Source organism: Callorhinus ursinus, unplaced genomic scaffold, assembly GCF_003265705.2.
Source record: "Callorhinus ursinus isolate GAN/ISIS: 27379988/994484 unplaced genomic scaffold, GSC_fseal_2.0 scaffold2, whole genome shotgun sequence".
NCBI lineage: Eukaryota > Metazoa > Chordata > Mammalia > Carnivora > Otariidae > Callorhinus > Callorhinus ursinus.
The window spans coordinates 107,258,282-107,279,369 of record NW_027397064.1 but is presented as its reverse complement, the minus strand read 5'-3'; the positions used below and the strand labels follow the sequence as shown (position 1 = coordinate 107,279,369).

The window sequence follows — 21,088 nt, the reverse complement described above, 5'->3', positions numbered from 1 at the left end:
GTACAGCCTTGGAGGACCAGGGCAAAAATGGTGGCCTCCCAATCTCCACCTGGAGGAGCTGAGAACTCGGGGCCCCGCTCCTCAGTGTGCCCCCAGAGAAAAGCAGTCACTCCCTTGTCCCTGGTCTCCGGCCGCTCTCCGTGCTCACCCGGCCTGTGACTGAGCGTTTGTATCTCTGGCACCCAACCCCATGTGGAGTCTCCAAACCCAGCAGATCCCTGCATTGCATTCCCGCACCGCTCCTCCCTGGGAAGAAAAGGGAGTCTCCCCGGCTCTGCCGCTTGTTGGGTCCCTACTGGAGGAACAGTGGCCCGACAGGGCCGCAGATCACAGTTTATGGCAACCCCAAGCTGAGAGCCCGCGCCTCAGCTCCGTGTCTGCAGCCGGCTTCCCCGCTCTGATACCTGGGAGCTCTGGCGCACTCAGGCTCCCCTGGTCTTTCTGTGACCCCAAGGGTCCTGAGACCCCACTGTCCCGCAAGGGTTCCACCCCCGCTTAGCCACTGGAGCAACGTCCCTCAGCGGAACCGACTTCTAAAAGGTCCGATTTTGTGCTCCGCGGCTCTAGCACTTGCCAGAAGCGGCCGGCGGAGGCCCCTCCCCCACCGTCTATCCTCCCGAATGTCGCCTCGGATTCACTTCTCCGCACGTCCTACCTTCCAGTAAGTGGTCGCTTCTCTGTTCTGATAGTTGTTGCTACTCTCCTCTTTGATCTCCTGTTGAGTTCGTAGGTGTTCAGAATGGTTTGATCCCTATTCAGCTGAATTCCTGAGACCAGACGAAATCTAGGTCTCCTACTCCTCCGCCATCTTGCTCCGCCCCCCGCATCCTTTCTTGATCAAAACTCTTCAGAGTATAGGGATAGAGGGTACATACCTCAATATCATAAAAGCCATCTATGAAAAACCCAAAGCGAATATCATTCTCAATGGAGAAAAACTGAGAGCTTTCCCCCTAAGGTCAGGAACACAGCAGGGATGTCCACTATCACCACCTCTTTTCAACATAGTATTAGAAGTCCTAGCTACAGTAATCAGACAACAAAAACAAATAAAAGGCATCCACATTGGGAAGGAAGAAGTCAAACTCTCACTCCTTGCAGATGATATGATACTTTATGTGGGAAACCCAAAAGACTCCACTCCAAAACTGCTACAACTCATACAGGAGTTCAGTAAAGGGGCAGGATATAAAATCAATGCACAGAAATCAGTGGCATTCCTATACACACACAACAAGACAGAAGAGAGAGAAATTAAGGAGTCGATCCCATTTACAATTGCACCCCAAACTATAAGATACCTAGGAATAAAGCTAACCAAAGAGGCAAAGGATCTGTACTCAGAAAACTATAAAGTACTCATGAACGAAGTTGAGGAAGACACAAAGAAATGGAAAAATGTTCCATGCTCATGGATTGGAAGAACAAATATTGTGAAGATGTCAATGCTACCTAGAGCAATCTACACATTCAATGCAATCCCCACCAAAATACCATCCACTTTTTTTCAAAGAAATGGAACAAATAATCCTAAAATTTGTATGGAACCAGAAAAGACCTCGAATAGCCAGAGGCATGTTGAAAAAGAAAAGCAAACCTGGTGGCATCACAATTCCGACTTCAAGCTCTATTACAAAGCTGTAATCATCAAGACAGTATGATACTGGCACAAATACAGACACATAGATCAATGGAACAGAATAGAGAGCCCAGGAATAGACCCTCAACTCTATGGTCAACTAATCTTCAACAAAGCAGGAAAGAATGTCTAATGGAAAAAAGACAGTCTCTTCAACAAATGGTGTTGGGAAAATTGGACGGCCACATGCAGAAGAATGAAACTAGACCATTTCCTTACAGCACACACAAAAATAGACTCCAAATGATTGAAAGACCTAAATGTGAGACAGGAGTCCATCAAAATCCTAAAGGAGAAAACACGCAGCAACCTCTTTGACCTCAGCCGCAGCAACTTCTTCCTAGAAACATCGCCAAAGGCAAGGGAAGCAAGTGTAAAAATGGACTATTGGGACTTCATCAAGATAAAAAGCTTTTGCACAGCAAAGGAAACAGTCCACAAAACCAAAAGACAACCGACAGAATGGGAGAAGATATTTGCAAATGATATATCAGATAAAGGGCTAGTATCCAAAATCTATAAAGAACTTCTTAAACTCAACACCCAAAGAACAAATGATCTAATAAAGAAATGGGCAGAAAACACAGACATGTCTTCCAAAGAAGACATCCAAATGGCCAAGAGACATATGAAATAGTGCTCAACATCGCTTGTTATCAGGGAATTCCAAATCAAAACCTCAATGAGATATCACCTCACACCAGTCAGAATGGCTACAATTAGCAAGTCTGGAAATGACAGATGTTGGCGGGGTATTTCTGGATTTGATTTACTAATATGTTGTGAAGGATTTTTGTGTCTCTTCATGAGGAGTCTTTCTTTTCTTATAATATTGTCAGGTTTTTTTATTAGGGTTATGTTAGTCTCATAAAATGAGTTGGGAATGTTTCCTCCTTGGCTCTCTGTGTTTGTTTAAGATTGGTATTTCTTTCTCAAATTGGTAGAAATCACTAGCAAAGCCATTTGGATCTGGAGTCTTGTTTGTTTTGTTTGCTTGTTTTTGTTTTTTTGTTTGTTTGTTTTTAGGAAGATTTTAAATGATGGTCTTCATTAAAAAAATGGAAGGCTAATCTGATTTTTCTATTTCTTCTTGTGACAATTTTGGGAAGTTGTATTTTGCAAGGTGCTTTTTTATCATCTAAGGTAATTGAAACTTGACATGAAGTTGGTCATAATAGTTTATTATTATTCTTTTAACATCTGTAGGACATTTCAGATTTTCACTTCATTCCCAATACTGGTAATTTGTGTTTTATTTTCTTCTGTTTCCTTGACATTCTTGTTATTTTATTAACGTTCTTTATAAAGAAAAAAAATTTGGTTTTTCTGATTTTTTTCATGGCTACTCTATTTTCTATTCCATTTATTTTTCTTACCCTCTCATCTTTACGATTTCTTTGCTTTTCTATTTGTTTTGAACTTATACTGCTTTTCTTTTGCTAACTTCTGAAGTAGAAGCTGATTTAAGACTCTTGTTTTCTAATATGTGGAATTAAAATCATAAATTTATATCTAAGTACTGCGTTAGCTGCCTTTCACACATTTTGAAATGTTGGGTGTTCATTATCATTTTGATAAAAATGTCTAATTTCCTTTGAGTTTTTCTTAGATTCAGGATATATAGAAGTCTACTGCTTAGTTTCAAGAGATTTTGGTGGGGAGGTATTTTTCTAGTTAATTTGTAAAATAATATTTTACTAATTTATTTCTAATTTAATTCCAGAGTAAGTAAGAATGGACTCTGTAAAATTTCACCCATTGGGACATATTTTATGCACCAGCACATCCATGGTCTATTTTGTTGAATGTTCCATGAGCATTTTCATAAAAAGGAAGTGTGTTTTGAACTTCCTGGGTATAGTGTTCTACCAATTTCATCAAATTGGTTAATTGTGATGTTCTATTCTTTTATACTGTACTGATTTTTAAAATCACATTTTTTAAAAATCATTTACTGAGAGAGGAGTGTTAAGATTTCCAACTCTAGTTATGAATCTGTGTATTTCTGTTTATTTTGATCATTGTTTCGTGTATTTTGAATCTATGTGATTAGGTGGACACATATTAAGATTGTTATGTCCTCCTGGAGAATTAATCCTCTGAACATTGTGACATGTTCTTCTGTATCTCTGGCAATGTCTTGAAGAGTACTCTATTACTGTAGTCATACCACCTTTTTGTTATCAGTGTCTGCAAGGCACATATTTCTCCAACTTTTTACTTTCAACCTATATTGACTATTAAATTTAAACTTTGTCTCTTATTAATAACATAGAATTTTTTTAAAAAAAGAATTCATTTTGACAGTGCTTGCCTTTTAAGTTGAGTCCTGGCTTAGTCAGTTTACATTTAACAAAATTATCGAAATTGTTGGGTTTCAGTCTATCATTTGCTATTTGTTTTATATATTCCATCTGTTTTGTTGTTGTTGTTGTTGTTGGTGGTGGTGGTGGTATTGTTCTTTTGGTTCTCCTTTCCTGACTTCTTTTGGAGTAATCAAGCATTTAAATAATTTAAAAAAATTCCATTTTACTTCCTCTGTTAGCTTATACTCCCACCAGCATTCTTGGGTATTTGGCTTAGGTCTTTCATCAATTTTTATTTAGAAAAATTTTGGCCGTTTTCTCTTCAATATTTCTTCTGCCCCATTTCTCTTCTTGTTTCTTTCTGGAAACCTGTGTTAGACCACTTATATTGTTAGACCTTGTTGGATCACTTGTATTGTCTCACATGTGTCACTCTGTTTTTTTAAAAATTATTTTCTCTGTGTGTTTTAGCTTGGATAATTTCTGTTAACACATCCAAATTCATGAATTGTTCTCCACTGAGTGTAGCCCAACATTGACTCATCTAATACATTTTTCAATTAGATGCTGTGTTTTTCAGTTCTATAATTCCAATTTGATTCTCTTTTTATGGCTGAAATTTCTTTCCTGAGAGTCTTCATCTCCTCAACCATTCTATCCATTTTTTCTTCTCATTTCTTCACTTAAAATAGTTTTTAAGAAAATGTCATTGTCTTCTAATTCCAAATTTGAGTGATCTGTGGGTCGGCATTATTGACTTGTTTCTTCTTGATTATGGGTACATTTCTTTCTTTCTTTGAGCATCTAGTATGTTATGGATATTGTGAGTGATATTTTGCAGAGATTTTGGATTATGTTTTGTCTTTTTAGAGATTGTGAAATTGTATGTATGTGCATATGTATGCACATCAGCACATGTAAGTTTAAGTGTATGCACATGCATGTGTGCATATGTATGTGCATGCATGGACATATGTATGTAGCAGTTGAATTACTGATGGATCATCTCCATCTTGTGTTGTTTTCTCCTCTTCAGAACTATTAAAGTCGGAGGATCTCTGTGCTCAGTTCTTGGTCCTCTTCTGTGCTCCATGTATATTTTCTTCCTTGGTGATTACACTCAGTCTCATGAATGTAGATACTATACACATTCTGACAACTCCCAAATTTGTAATTCAGTCTTGATTTGTCTCTTGAAGCTTATTTTTCTATATTCAGCAACTATATACTCTATATCTCTTCTTGGATGTTGGATAGACATCTGAAATTCAACATGCCTACAACTGAACTCCAATCTCTGCCTGTCCCCCAAACTTGAAATGATCCATTAGACTTACAGCCTTCCCATTCAGTGACTGATAACTTCTTTTTCTCAGTTGCTCAGGTCAAAAGTTCTGGAATCATCCTTGACCCTATTCTTTCTTTTACACTCCTCATTCAATCTGTCAGGAAACCCTACTGATTCCAACTTCCAAATAAATCCAGCATCCACTTTTATCACCAGTTTCATCCTACCATCAGCTCACACCTCGTTTCCTGAACAACCTTCAGTTTGTCTATGCCTCCACCCTTCTCCCTCTGCAGTGCATTCTTTACACAATTGCAGAGAGATTCTTGAAAATGGAAAACAGACCCTATGACTCTTCTGCTCAAATCATGCAATGGCTCTCCATTTTATTCAGAATAAAAGGAAAACTCACCAGTGTTGCTTTCTTTAACTCTCTCTTCATTTCACTCATTCAATCCAGCCACAGTGCCCTGCTCCCTTACTATTTCTCTAATATGCCTGGGAGTGGCAACTGTTTCTTCTTCCTGCAGCCCTTTCCTGGATGTCCACATGGCAGGAATTGAGATGAGAGAGATTGAGGATGACCTTATTCACCACAGTAAGGAATCTCACCTGAAGACACTACAGAGCCAAAGAAGATGCAATCTTGTTTCCCATTTGTTGAGACCAGGGCAGTGGTTGTCTGTGTTTGGGATTATTGATATGGAAAGGTGGAGAGCACTGTCAGGGAGGCCAACAAGCCCAGCATCTCTGGGGTGGGTCTCTTTTGGGTGCTCACTGCTTATTAGGTGGTTTTGACTGTGCTCTGCCCCATGAGAAGCACCCACCAGTGTTGCCTGCGGAGTGGCTGCTGCAGCTCTTGGGATGCTTGTATTCTTTCATGGCTCTTGCTTGTAAAGAAAAAAAAAAGTTTCATTTTGCTTGCCGAGTAGAAACAGGGTACAACTGCCCTGTATCCTTGCTTTGCTATCACTTCTTACTAATGACAAACTAGTGACTGCCCAATTATACTATTGGCCTGGCAGCTGGGCTGGGTGACTTAAAATTGCTCCTCTTTAAGTTGACCTTATATGAAACAGCCTTTGAGGAAGGGGTATTTATATTTGTTTCTCCAAAGGCATTTCTGCAGTAGATGGAAAAGGGTGCTGGTAGGTGATGAAACTCAAAAGGCAGCCTATCTTATGGGAAAGAGGTCAAGATTTGACATCAGACAGACTTGAGTTTGAAACCTGTCTACACTTTTTAGTAGTTATGTAATCTTGAGCAAGTAGCATCAACTTTCTAAGCCTCAGTTTCCTCATCTATAAAATGGGAATAATAAAGCTTCCCTTGCAGGGTTGTTGTGAGCAGTAAATGATTCATGGTCACTGCTCAACACATAATTTGTGCTTGTTGGGGCTATGAAGCCCTATACTATCCATGAAGGAGGTTAGGAGGCAGCACAGTGACTCAAAGAAGCCCCTCCCCCATTTCCCTTGGCTTCAGATATTTTTTTGCTTCCTGAGGTGCCCCCTAGCTGACTGGATAATCTAGTACAAGAGCAGTCATTGAACCTTTGTTGTGTGGAGGACATGACTGACTTTTATAGGGCATGCTTTTTTGGGGGGAGCTCTGACCTCATCTGGAACTTCTCTGAAAAAGCTAAGCATTCCTCTTTATTACTGTTTAAGAGGCTGACAATGCAAAAGTTGATGAGGATATGGAGCCACAGGAGCTCTTGTTTACTGCTGGGGTGTGTGCTGGTAGGAACTGGTAGGAGCTTTGTGGAAAATGATACATTACTGCCCTGTGACTTGGCTGCCACATGTTGTATTACCCAGCCATTCCATTCCTGGATATGGAACTCTCCATCCTGTAGGGATAGGATATCCCATACTCCTTAATCTTTTTATTAGGAAATATATTTCAATCATATGAGTAGATATATAATAATATCTGCACATATAATTTAAGTAGTGACAATAATACAATGAACACTTGTGTATCCACCACCCAGCTTGAGAAATAGAACATTACCAAAAACCCTGTAGCCCCCTTGGTACACTGCAATCACTCTTTTGAAATAAAGTTTATTAATCCTTTACTCCTTTTTTAATAAATTTTATCACAGGTGAATATATCTCTTTTGTAGGTTTTTGAGCCTTATCTCAGTAGAAAGATTCTGTATGTGTTTCCTTTAGTCTGTTTTTTTGCATTTAATATTGCATTTATGAAATTTATCTATATTTTATATAGTATTCTCTTTCTTCATTTTACTACTGATGGATATTTGGATTGTTCCCCTTATTTTTCTCTATGAACATTTTTACTATGTTTATTTTCCCTTTTTTGTGCTACTGCGGACATTTCTGTGAATGCCTCCTGGTGTACCTGTGCACACATTTTTGTGGGTTACTGTTCCATATCCAGGAATGGAATGGCTGAGTCATACAACATGTGGCATCCAGGTCACAGGACAGTAATGCATTGTTTTCCACAGAGCTCCTACCTGCTTACACTCCACTTCCCACTGCTCCAAATTCTCATGAACTTTGTATTGGCCAACTTCTTAATGTTTGCCAAACTGAAGGGTGTTAAATGGTAACGTATTATGGTTTCCATACTCTTCTTTATAAGGATCTTTGAGGACCAACATAAAAGCCAACTCCAGTTGGGGACATGTCCCTGTGACTCCAAGTCCCCAGTTCACAAGGCTTGTCTGTCTCTACTTTTCTTAATTGGACAGCAGCTAGTGCTGGTGATGGGGCCAGGGCAGAGGCCGGAGACACAATTTGATGGGCCTTGTCTCTTTGAATTTGGAGATTTGTTCTGCCCACCCTGCGTCCTTCCACAACCTGCTCTTGACTGTTGATTAGTTTACTGTAAAGCCCTGGAGTGGCGCAGCTGTGTGAAGGTGAGAAATAGGGTTGGTTTGTGGCTGGTGAGTGGCAGGCCATCCATCACTCTCAGGGGAAATTGCTCTTTTAAGGAGAAGTAGTGAATTGTTTCTGGCCTGGGTGTAAGTCAGGCAGTGGCTTGGAACAGTGACAGAGCTCTTAGCCATGGGCTGGATCCCCGATCAGTCATTTGTTGCTGCTGAAACTGTCACACTTTGAAAATTTGCTATGGATAGGCCACTTGATGAGTGGAGAAAAGCAGTGACAGTGCCTTCATCTCTGCCTCTTAAAAAAGATGTTCCAGGGTCTTCTGACTACTTCTGACTCCCATCTGGGTCTGCTCAGCATCACCAGGGCCTGCTTCTCCTTTAGGATGGCCAAGAGCTGTTCATTTTCTCATTCTCTGATTCATTAGTTCAGTGGCTCTCAGCTGGGTGATTTTGCTCTCCAGGGAATATTTGGCCATGTCTGGAGACAGTTTTGGTTGTCATAACTGGAAGGCACTATTAGCATCTAATGAGTAGAGGTCAGGGATGCTGCTAAATATCCTACAATGCACAGGACAGCCTCTGCAACAAAGAATTATCTGGCCCAAATTGTCAACAGTGCCAAGGTTGAAAAACACTGCATTAATTCTTTAAATGTTCAACAAATATTTATCGAATACTGGTGATGGGCCAGAAACTATCCAGCATAAGGGATAGCTGTGTTCAGCATGGGAGTTTTGGGGACCTTTCACCCTCAGGGCCCCTGTGTCTATTCGAATCCAGCAGTTCTCATTCTGACATTGACTCCTTGGTCAGATGGGAAGACACTTGCTTTTCAGAACTTTTCCCTAGCTTCTCCCTGTTTTAATCAATGCTGATCATCCATCAGGCCCAAATCTGGGAGGCAGATGATGAGGAATGCAGCAGTCAGTGGACCAGGTAGAGATGATGTCAGGCAGTGCACGGGTGTGGAGGCTGACCATGGAGTAACCTAATGCAGGGCAAGACTGTGGCTGTGCTTGAAGGGGTCAGTGAGGTGTGAAGGCTGAAAGCAGGAGCCTGGATGTAATACTGGACCTCCCCTTGTCAGCTGTGTGGCCCTAAGAATGTTACTATACTCAAGGGCCTTGGTTTTCTCATCTGTAAGATGGGGACATTGAGAGCACTGAAGGTGGAGATTAGTATGAGGATTATGTGTACTGATCCATGTGGAGATGTTCCAGAGTCCCAGAGAAGCTTCACTTTTGTGAGCCTAAGCTGGGTATGCGAGCATTGGGGACCATTCTGGTCTTATCCTTCTGGTGGCTGAGTTTTCCATTAGAATGTTGTCATTTCCACCTTCCTTTGTTTCCTTTTAGACTGTATGCAGAGAATGGTTGATGTCCTGGAGGCTCAGAATCTCCTTACCTACTTCCCTCTAGCTCAAGGCTACTTCAGTAGCAGCACCTGTCTAGCCATGTTAGAGGGGCCATATTGGAGCTTCAAGCAAAAGGGACAATTAGAAATATGGATCCCACTTTTGTTTAAAATCTTGATATTTTCTTCATCATGGATTTTTTTGCATTAATTTAAATTTTTAGAAATATTGCATTAAAATATTTATCTTGACTGTTGAGTTTTTGGTGCCCCTAAATTTTGCCCCCAAAGTGAGTGCCTCACTTGCCATATCCTAGAACTGGCTCTAGTTCTGGCAAATGAATCTGGCAGGTGGATCTTCCATCACTGTCTCATTCCCACCCTCACATCCTTAATCCTTGCCCCCATTTCTGTCTTCTTCCACATCTTCCTTTTCCATTCTTCATTGCCCTTCCCATACTCACCCCATTTCCAGTCTTCATAGAACCAAACCCCAAATATGCAGAGCTCTGTATGTGAGGGCAAGAAAGATGAAGACTGGGAGAGTATGTGGCTGATGTGGCCTGAACCTACCTGTTGGAGGGCAGTGTCCAACCCAACAGCCCAAAGTCATCTCACAGGAACCATGGGGTTCATTCCCTCCAAGTCTGGAATTCTTAGATTGTTCTGTTGCCTGGAGACTGTAATGACCATTGCAGTGTGCCTGGCTCTGCATCTCTGACCTCCCTGTCACCAGGGGATCTGCAGCCCATAGTCTGGAAGCCTCACTGGGAGGCAGGGCTGCACCTGCTGGAATCATGGACGGTACCCTCCCACTTTAGGGCAACAGCAGAATCTGGTGTACAGACCTCATACCTCTTCTGATGAAGATAGATCACCATCTGAGCACCAGTCTTATTTATGCATTTTCATAGCACTGGTCTGGTCTGGATGATGTCAACAGGGGAAAGGCCTTCTGGCATCAATTCCGGGGGGAAAAGACTGCCAGGCATACCATCCATCCCCAGGCCAGCACAAGGGGGACTAAGGCCCACTCTTCACTTGGCAGCCCCAGCAGGAAACAACAGCAGCCATTCTGTAAGAAGTTCTCTTTCTCCCCCACCCCCTCACCCCCCAAGCCCTAGGCAACCACTAGTCTACTTACTGTGTATATAAATTTTCCTGTTCTAGACTTGCTGTATAAATGGAATTATAAAATATGTTTTTGTGTGTGTGTATGTGACAGGCTTTTTCCATTTAGTAAAATGTTTCCAAGATTCATACATGTTGTATCATATATCATTCCTTTTTATTGCCAAATAATATTCTACTACATGGCTATATCACATTTTATTTATTCATTGAGCAGTTGATGGACATTTGAGTTGCTTCCATTTTTTGGCTATTATGAACATTTATGTAAATTTTTTGTGTGGTATATGTTTTCATTCCTTTTAACTAAGAGTGGAATTGTTGGGTCATATAATAACTCTCTGTTTAACTATTTAAGGAAATTCCAACCTGTTTTCCTAAGCAACCGTACCATTTTACATTCCTAGCAGCAATGTATGAAGATTCCAATTTCTGCAGATCCTTACCAACACTGGCTATTATCTACCTTTTTGGATATAACAGTTCTAATGGGTACGAAGTGATATCTCACTATGGTTTTGATTTTCATTTCTCTAATGATTAATGATGTTGAGCATATTTTCATGTATGTATTAGCCATTTGTATATCTTCTTTAGAGAAATGTGTATTCAAATGTTTTGTCTTTTTTTAAATTATGTTGTCTTTTTTATTATTCAGTTGTAAGAATTATTTATATATTCTGGATACTAGTCCCTGGATACTAATTAGATATGTTTGATTTACAAATATTTCCTCCCATCCTGTGGTTGTTTTTTACTTTCTTGATGATAGCATTTGCATCACAACATTTTTAATTTCAGTGCATCCATTTTATGTTGTTGTTGTTCGTGTTTTTTGTGCCACTTCTAAGAAACCATTGCTTAATCCAAGGTTATGAAGACTTACTAAACCTGTGTATTCTTTTAAGAGTTTTATAGTTCTAACTTCTATACTTAGGTTTATGATAGATTTTGATTTTTATATAGGATGAAAGGAAGGGATCCACATTTATTCTTCTGTATGTGGGCATTCAGCCCTTCTAGTGCCATTTGTTAAAAAGATTGTACTTTCCCAATTGAACTGTCTTGGCATCTTTGTTGAAAATCAGTTCACTATAAATGTGAAGGTTTATTTATGGATTCTTAATTCTATTCCACTGATCTATATGTTTTATCCTTGTGCCTGAACCATACTGTCTTGACTATTATAGTAAGTTTTGAAATCAGGAAGTGTGAGTCTTTCAAGTTTGTACTTTTTCAATATTGTTTTAGCTAGAGTGTACCTTTTGCAATTTCCAGTGAATGTTGTCATGTACTGAATTTGTGCCCCTTGAATTCATGTATTGAAACCCTAACCCCCAACGTGATTGTACCTAGAGAAAGGGACTTTGCGGTGATAACTAAGGTTAAATGAGATCATAAGGGTGGGGCCCTAATCCAAAAACTTTTGTGTCCCTATAAAAAAAAGAAAGTGACACCAGATCTATCTCTGTCTCTGTCTCCCTCCATGCACACAGAGAAGAGGCCAGGTGAGGACACAGTGAGAAGGCATCCATCTGCAAGCCAGGAAGAGAACTTTCACCAGAAAATGAATTTTCTGTCACTTTGATTGTGGACTTGCATCCTTCACAAATATGAGAAAATAAATGTCTGCTGTTTACCACATAGTCTGGTATTTTTTTTTTACGGAAGACTTGGCAGACTAGTTCACTGCCTTCTGTTTGTTTGTGTTTGTTTTATTTTTCCAAGTTTTTATTTAAATTCCAGTTAGTTAACATACAGTGCACACTAGTTTCTTACGTAGAATTTAGTGATTCATCACCCACATACAACACCTGGTGCTCATCATAACAAGTGCCCTTCTTTTTTTTATTATGTTAATCACCATACATTACATCACTAGTTTTTTTATTTTTAATAATTTTTATTGTTATGTTAATCACCATACATTACATCATTAGTTTTTGATGTAGTGTTCCATGATTCATTGTTTGAGTATAACACCCAGTGCTCAATTCAGTACGTGCCCTCTTTAATACCCATCACCAGGCTAACCCATCCCTCCACCCCCGTCCCCTGATCCCAAAACCAGACAAAAACCCCATCAGAAAGGAGAATTACAGACCAATATCCTTGATGAACATGGATGCAAAAGTTCTCACCAAAATACTAGCCAATAGGATCCAACAGTACATTAAAAGGATTATTCACCACGACCAAGTGGGATTTATCCCTGGGCTGCAAGGTTGGTTCAACATCTGCATATATATATATATATATATATGTATATACACATATACCACATCTTCTTTATCCATTCATCAGTCAATGGACATTTGGGCTCTTTCCATAATTTAGCTATTGTTGATAATGCTGCTATAAACACTGGGGTGCACATATCTCTTTGAATTAGTATTTTTGTATCCTTTGGGTAAATACCTAGTATTGTAATTACTGGATTGTAAGGTAGTTCTATTTTTAACTTTTTAAAGAACCTCCATACTGTTTTCCAGAGTGGCTGTGACAATTTGCATTCCCACCAACAGTAAGAGGGTTCCCCTTTCTCCACATCCTCACCATCACTTGTTGTTTCTTGTGTTGTTGATTTTAGCCATTCTGATAGGTGTGAGGTGATATCTCATTGTGGTTTTGATTTGTATTTCCCTGATGATGAGTGATGTTGAGCATGTGTCTTTTCCATCTCTCTGTTTTCATGTTTGTTTTTCATGTGTCTGTTAATCATCTGAATGTCTTCTTTGGAAAAAATGTCTATTCACGTCTTCTGCCCATTTTTTAAAAATTGGCTTATTTGTTTTTTGGGTGTTGAGTTTGACAAGCTCTTTATATATTTTGGAAACTAACCCTTTATCAGATATGTCATTTGCAAATATCTTCTCCCATTCCATAGGTTGCCTTTTAGTTTTGTTGACTGTTTTCTTTGCTGTGCAGAAGCTTTATTTTGATGAAGTCTAAATAGTTCATTTTTGCTTTTTTTCCCTTGCCTCAGGAAACATATCTATTAAGAAGTTACTATGGCTGATGTCAAAGCGGTTACTGCCTATGTTCTCCTCTAGGATTTTGATGATTTCCTCTTTCAAATTTAGATCTTTCATCCATTTTGAATTTATTTTTGTGTATCGTATAAGAATGGTCCACTTTTATTCTTTTGCATGTTGCTGTCCAGTTTTCCCAACACCATTTGTTGAAGAGATTTTTTTCCCATTGGATATTCTTTCCTGGTTTGTCAAAGATTAATTGAACATATAATTGTGGGTTTATTTCTGGGTTCTCTATTTTGTTCTATTGATTTATGTGTCTATTTTTGTGCCAGTACCATGCTGTTTTGATTATTACAGCTTTGTAATGTAACTTGAAGTCTGGAATTGTGATACCTCTAGCTTTGTTTTGCCTTTTCAGCATTCCTTTGGCAATGTAGGGGCTTTGTAGTGCTATATAAATTTTAGAATTTTTTGTTCTAATTCTGTGACAAATGCCTTTGGTATTTTGATAAGGCTTGCATTAAATGTGTAGATTGATTTGGATAGTATAAACATTTTAACAGTATTTGTTCTTCCAATCCATGAGCGTGGAATGTCTTTCCACTTCTTTGTGTCATCTTCAATTTCTTTCATCAGTGTTTTATAGTTTTCAGAGTACAGGTCTTTCACCTCTTTGGTTAGGTATATTCCTAGGTATCTTATTATTTTTGATGTGATTGCAAATGGGATTGTTTTCTTAATTTTAATTTCTGCTGCTTCATTATTAGTGTATAGAAGTGCAACAGATTTCTGCACATTGATTTTGTATCCTGTGACTTTACTGAATTCATTTCATCAGTTCTAGTAATTTTTTGGTAGAGTCTTTAGGGCTTTCTATAGAGAATCTAATGGGATCTGCAAATAGAGAAAGTTTTATTTCTTCCTTACCAATTTGGATGCCTTTTATTTCTTTTTGTCATCTGACTATTGTGGCTTGAACTTCCAGTACTATGTTGAATAAAAGTGGTGAGAGTGGACATTCTTGTTCCTGACCTTGGCAAAGGCTCTCAGTTTTTTCCCATTGAATATGATGTTCCATATATGACCTTTATTATGTTGAGATATGTTCCCTCTAAACCTATTTTATTGAGGGCTTTTATCATGATTGGATGTTGTACTTTTTCAAATGTTTTCTCTGTGTCTATTGAAATGATCATATGGTTTTTAACCTTCTCTTGTTGATGAAATCAATCATGATAATTGATTTGCAAATATTGAACCACACTTGCATACTGGGAATAAATCTCACTTGATCATGGTAAATGATTCTTTTAATGGATTGTTGGATTCTGTTTGCTAGTATTTTATTGAAGATTTTTTTATTATTATGTTATGCTAATCACCATACATTACATCATTAGTTCTTGATGTAGTGTTCCATGATTCATTGTTTGTGTATAACACTCAGGGCTCCATGCAGTACGTGCCTTCTTTAATACCCATCACCAGGCTAACCCATCCCCCCACCCCCCTCCCCTCTAGAACCCTCAGTTTGTTTCTCAGAGTCCATAGTCTCTCATTGTTCTTCTCCCCCTCTGATTTCCCCCCTTTATTTTTGCATCTATGTTTATCAGAGATATTGACCTGTATTCCCCCCTCCTTTGTTTATTTTATTATATTTTTTTTGTGGTGTCTCTCTGGTCTTGGTATCAGGGTAATCCTGGCCACATAGAATGAATTTGGAAGTTTTCCTTCCATTTCCAATTTTTGAAATAGTTTGAGAAGAATAGGTATTAACTGTTCTTTAAATGTTTGGTAGAATCCCCCTAGTTCAGTGCCTTTTTGATTGGATTGTTTTATTAATGTGTATGTAGTTTATTATTGAACAGGTTTGATTTATGTCTGCTATTTGACTTTTGGTATTCTGTGAGTCTTATGTCCATGGAGCAGGCTAGTTTGCACCCTCCGACACCCACAATGTCGGATCCAGACTCCTCCCTTTTTGCTCTAATACCTTCAATAGGGAGCTTCCATTGTATAGTCCAGCTCCTTTCCCCATGTCCACATTCTCGCTAGTGGAAAAGGTGGGAAAGGGGAAGGCAAATTCTTTTCAAGACCTAACTTGAATGTTGCATTGTAACACTGGCCAGAACTTGGTTACATGGCCACAGCTAACTGCAAGGGGAGCAGGGGTCCAGCTGAAATTCAGAGGTTCTATTATTAAAGCAGAAGGGAGTTGTATATATTGATTCACTGGCAGTCAGTGCCACACCCAGTGTGTGCCAGGCCTTGTGCAGCTGATGGGGATACCTCATTAAGCAAAACCAGATAAGCTCTTTCATGGAGAACCAGTTAGAAATTTCCATTTTAGGGATGCTTGAGTGGCTCAGTCGGTTAAGAGTCTGCCTTTGGCTCAGGGTCCTGGGATTGAGTCCCACATCAGGCTCCTTGCTCAGTGGGGAGTCTGCTTGTCCCTCTGCCTGCTGCTTCCCCTGCTTGTGCACTCTCTCATCTCTCTCTGACAAATAAATAAATAGAATCTTAAAAAAAAGAGAACTTTCCATTTTAGAAATTACCCCCAAGAACTGCATGTTTCTCTATGTGTGCCTGCTCAAGGTTTACTTCATACTTGATACCTGGAAGTGAATGTTCACAAGGCTACAACTGTGACAAAATTACATCCCTTCCAATAATCTCCTTTACTACCATGTTTACTGTACTAGATGTGAAAAGACATTCTCAGGCCCACAGTACACCTTTGTTCTTGATTCAGAGGGGTGGGGAGAAGGAGTCAAGTTTTATTGAGTATCCACTCTGCGTCAGGTTCCAGGCTACTTGCTTTTTCATCCCATCCCCCACCTCTCCTACACACACACACACACACACACACACACACACACAAAATGCTGAGGAGTAGCTACCATTGTCCTTGTTTCACTGATGAAAAGCTTGAGGTTCAGATAGGTTAAACTATATGTGCAGAAGTGGAGCAGGAATGCACTGCAGACAATCTGATTATTTTGCCTGGAACAGTCAGGAGTGCAATGTATGTGAGGCAGTCATGCATCTGATGTATGTGCACTGGGTGAGGGGAGAGGTGGGAGCTAGCGACCTTCACCTTGGGCTCTCCTGTCAGCTTTTGTAATGATTTGGATAAATAACATGCTAATTAAATTCAAAGAGAATATTAAATTGGGAGGGAGCATGAACACCAGTGAGAATAAAGGAAGGAGTTCAGTGGAATCTCAGAGGTTATGGAAAAAGGCTGAAAACAACAAAGTGAAATTCAAGTTAAAAACAAATTAGATGAGAGATTTATAAGGTGCCAGGGGTGATAGGAGGGGGAAAATATCTCGCCTGAGTCTTGATTTGTGCTCTTAAATGCCAGCTGGGCATAATAATGGGTTGCCATAGTGAGCAGGAAAGGCGGATGCCACTGCAGCCCTGGACATGATACATGAGAAGTTTCCTCTGTAAGGATGGGCCAAGGAGAGAGAAATATACCCAGGTCCTAGAAATCCCAGCTAATCTTTCTGCCCATGTGGTGAGGGAAGGGCAGATGGTAGTTCAGTGGTGGTGGCTCTGACTGACACAGAGAGCCTGTTTCTGACTTTATACAGTCATTAAATCTTTCTGTTCCTCAGTTTCTTCACCTGTCTACAGAGGCTGTGGGGTAGGAGGGAGAGTGAGTGTGGGCTGCTAGTGGAAACAAGGAAGTGGGGAACATCAGGGTTCATAGGGCAGATGAAGCAGTATCTCTCATGTTGTGTTTGGGTGGGATCAGAAGGGACAGATTGCTTTTGTTTGGGTTCCAAAAAAGCATACCCTGAGGTGAACATTTGTTTCTTTGGGAGGTGAACCCAAGCAACACTAGTAGGAAGTGGGGAGGTGAGACCAGGAAAGGAAGGAAGCCTTGGTTATTGAGCAGGTTAGCACCGTGGGCACTTGGATTTGTTCCCACTGGGGAAGTTTGGGAGCCAGTGCAGAAGACACACCTCAGAATTATCCCACACCAGGGCCCAAGGATAGGGTATGGAAAAAACAGCTCCTGGTGTTGGATGAAGGCTGTCCTCTAGGGGGCATTAACTCCCCAGGGAGAGAGGCTGAAGGGCTCTATCATGCAGGGGGCTTCAAGAAGAAATGGCAGAGTGGAGGGGTTACCAAAGTGGAGGGAGAGGGGCAAAGAAAACAGCTGAGGCTGAGTATCAGGAGCTGTTCTAGAACATGGCTGTGAGGAGGGCACATGGAAAACCTAGTGGATCTTTGGGACTTCTTTAGGAGTGAAAGATGTGGTCTGGGTTTTGACAAGGCTGTGAATGTGACACTTCAGCTCAGCAGAGTATCAACAGGAGCAGATTCTTCCCCTTTCCATCACTCCCTTCAGCCAAGCACCTATAAGCCCCCCCCTTTTCTAGCTCCTAGTGACAGTTCGAGTGGACCTTTCAGATTTCTGGTCACTGCCATGATTTACAATAGTGTGGGAGCAGTTTACATCTCCAGTCTGAGCCTGATCTCAGTGCCCACCTCCCTCGTCCTCCCAGAGTCGCCAGGCCTGAGTACAGGGCTGGGGTGAGTGGGGGAGTTTTGCTCACTTGATTCTCTTCTCCCTCCATCGCTGCATAGAGGTGTCCAATTCTGGGATGACTCCTCCTCTCGTTAATACCTTTGGATTGGGAAGGGGTTAGTGTCAAGAAATGTGAAGATTTGAGTTTTTGTCCTTTAAATGACAAGCTAACATGCCAGTTTGTCAGTTTCGTGGATGCCAGTAAAAGACATGAGACTCCTGGTTCAGAGATAAAGGACAGTTTATCACTCACCACAATGGCAATAACCAGCGTATCAGCATTATGTGCTTGTTCTCTGAACCCCAGTTCTCACAGGACAAGGGCAGGAGAACCAGATAACACCCATGTACACCATGGGCTGCCTTATAGGAGAGGAATCCTGAGCTTAAGGAATCCAAATCTATAATGGGCAGTAAGTGTGCCTGCCTTCTGCTCCAGAGAAAGATGTTCTCTTGATTTTACTGGACAGTAAGTATGCCTGTTTTTTGCTTTGGGGGTTTGCTATCTTCCAAGTCTGTGCCTTATCTAAACATTCTTGGAAAGATAACTCAGAACAAAGGACTAGATGGTACCTTACTTGCCAACCATGCTGAAATACAAGTGATCCATTTGTTACAACAAGAGAGATGGCCAGAGTACTCTCACAGGATGGGGCACCTGTTGGTGAGGACTGATCCCAGGCTGGCCCTGGATGATCTGGTTTCATCTTCTGCTTGTGGGCTCTACAGCTGTGGTGGGTTTTGTGTGTGGTGTGTGGGATTTCTTAGAAGGGTATCTGCTTTTCCTTAGCCCTTTCCATCTTGGGGACTCCCTAGGAGAGGACAGCCATGTTTCCCTTCAGTCCTGTCAGGGTCCGAATCCCAAACCGTCCCTAGCTAGGGTGTCACCTGCATGAGCCATCACATACCTGGGATTCCCCATGGCTCTTCCCTCCTCCTCCCCTAACCTCTGAGATTCTCCTACACGAAATCTGGGAACTACCAGGTCCTCTTCTCATCCTCCCCAGGAGCACAGAAACCTGGGGTGGTATGCATCTCTGCATGCTTTCTTCAGATTCCTCAGTCCCCCCCATCATTATATGCTTCAGTAAGTATCTTGCTTCAGAAATATTCAAGTGAGAAGTCAGTGCTGGTTTCCATGTCCACATTCAGCCCCTAGACTTGGGGTACTCATCAAGTCTTCCCAGAACTGGTTCCCTGTGACTGAGTTCTTCTGGGGCTAGCCCTGGAGGTGCCCTGAAGCTATCTCACTGAGCCTCTAGCCAGGTATTCAGGTGCCAGGCTGTCTCTCTAGTGGTGTACTCAGTTTGAGGGGTTCTTTTGGAGCTTTGCTGGGGATGTGGGCAGTAGATGTGAGGATAATGTCCCTGCATGACCTCTGTTTATCTTGATTACTATGATACCCAACTTCCTCCCTCCCTCCCTCCAGTCACATCCTTACTTAGATCAGAGTGGGGTGGCTGTTAACCATGGGAAGGCTAGCCCAGAAAAGTGACCCATGACTGGTTGGGTGACTTGGCCTTTGTATCAGTCAGGACAGGGCACAGAAGTAGCCCCCAAAGGCCAAGGACCTGAGAGAGGCAGAGGCAGATGTGCAGCAGCTAATTGTTTTAATAAAATCATGGGAAGAGTGGAAGTTTCTCTACTAAAATATTCCCATTTTGTGGGAGGGTTTGAAAGAGAAGTAGGTCAAGCACTGGTCCCTGAACGCCAGGAAGCCACCTTTAATAGAAATTACCTGCTTTGAAAATTGGGTCATGCTTGCACAGCTGGGATCTGGGGGCTCCCCAAGCTCATCTACTCTGGTCTGTCCTTCCTTTCTCCAGCAGCAGTGAGAGTGTCCAAGGCCGGACTATTTTAAACCACCCCATAGCCTGGTCATGCGCTGAGCAGGAGTCAGAGGGTGGCCACTGCAGAGCATCCTAGGGCTGCAGAAATCTGACCTGTTCCTTTACCAGGGCCTGGGCAAGTCACAGAGGCCCCAGGTCTTGGAGAGATGGTAGACATCACATCACCATGCAAATGGGGTCCCAGAGGGAGTCTTCTGAAGTACTGACCAACCACATCATTCCCCAGACTTCAACACATATCTAGTCTTTATTTTCCGTGCTGGAGACCTTCAGAAGCTCCAGTTTCAGACCTGGATGGTACTCTTTTCCATGACTTGGGGGCTGTCATGCATGGCATTCTCACCACACACTCCCATCCTGTGTCCTACTTTAGCTAATCAAAACCATCCAGAGCTTCCCAAACCTGCCAGACTGCACCTGGGCACACACTGGACCACCTTTCACTGTCATGTCTGTATGGCACATACTTGCTACTCTAAAATTCTGTTCAGACATCCTATTCTTTGAATATTTCATCCATTAGGATCCAAGCATCAGTCATTGAAAGCATTTGTTTAATGTCAGTCTCCCCTATTGGGCTGGGGCTCATCAAGGCCTGAGGTCAGAACTTGGCCTGTGGCAGGTACTCAAAACATGTGCATCAGACATAACTACATAATTCTCATCTGTGGAGTGAATATAACAATTTTTGGGGTGTTCAAAAGTCACAAGGAACTCTTGGAAAATAGGTGCTATGAGAGCTTCTCCCTGCATCAGTGTTAGCTTCTGGCCCCAGCAGAGTTTCTGGTGACAGTTTCTGTGAAGGGAAGGAGACTGGGGCACCTGGCAGGCTTCGTGTAGGGGATTTGAAGGATTTGGGGGCTGATCATGGAGAAAGATATGACCACAATTTGGCAGTAGCACAAGTTTGATTTGGAAGACACCTTGACAGGTTGTCATTTGAAGAAGTCCCTGGTAGCATGAGACCACCCAAAGGCTATGTATGGTTCAGGGCCACCACCCAGAGAGGAAGGGGCATAAGAAGTCCTGGGAGAGAGAGAGGTCAAAGAGGGGCTTATGTGTCTGGTGCTGTTCAGAAGTCTGATAAATCAGAGTTGCAAAGGCAGTAGCAGCTGGAGTTTTTACAGCTCTGGA

At 41.4% G+C, this 21,088-nt stretch overlaps 2 long non-coding RNA genes across 2 annotated transcripts in view; one reads left to right on the top strand and one right to left on the bottom strand.

The window, feature by feature from the left end:
* The window catches only part of LOC112811256 (uncharacterized), a 29,829-nt gene extending 19,742 nt beyond the window's left edge, over positions 1–10,087 (bottom strand). The window contains exon 1 of the long non-coding RNA XR_003205020.1: positions 10,026–10,087. This is a non-coding gene — a long non-coding RNA (uncharacterized lncRNA). The remainder of the gene's footprint in view (positions 1–10,025) is intronic.
* A 78-nt stretch (positions 10,088–10,165) lies between these two features.
* On the top strand, positions 10,166–12,225 carry LOC141374900 (uncharacterized). Its single transcript, XR_012382092.1, has 2 exons — positions 10,166–10,529; positions 12,080–12,225. It is a non-coding gene; the product is annotated as an uncharacterized lncRNA (long non-coding RNA).
* Positions 12,226–21,088: the final 8,863 nt, after the last annotated feature.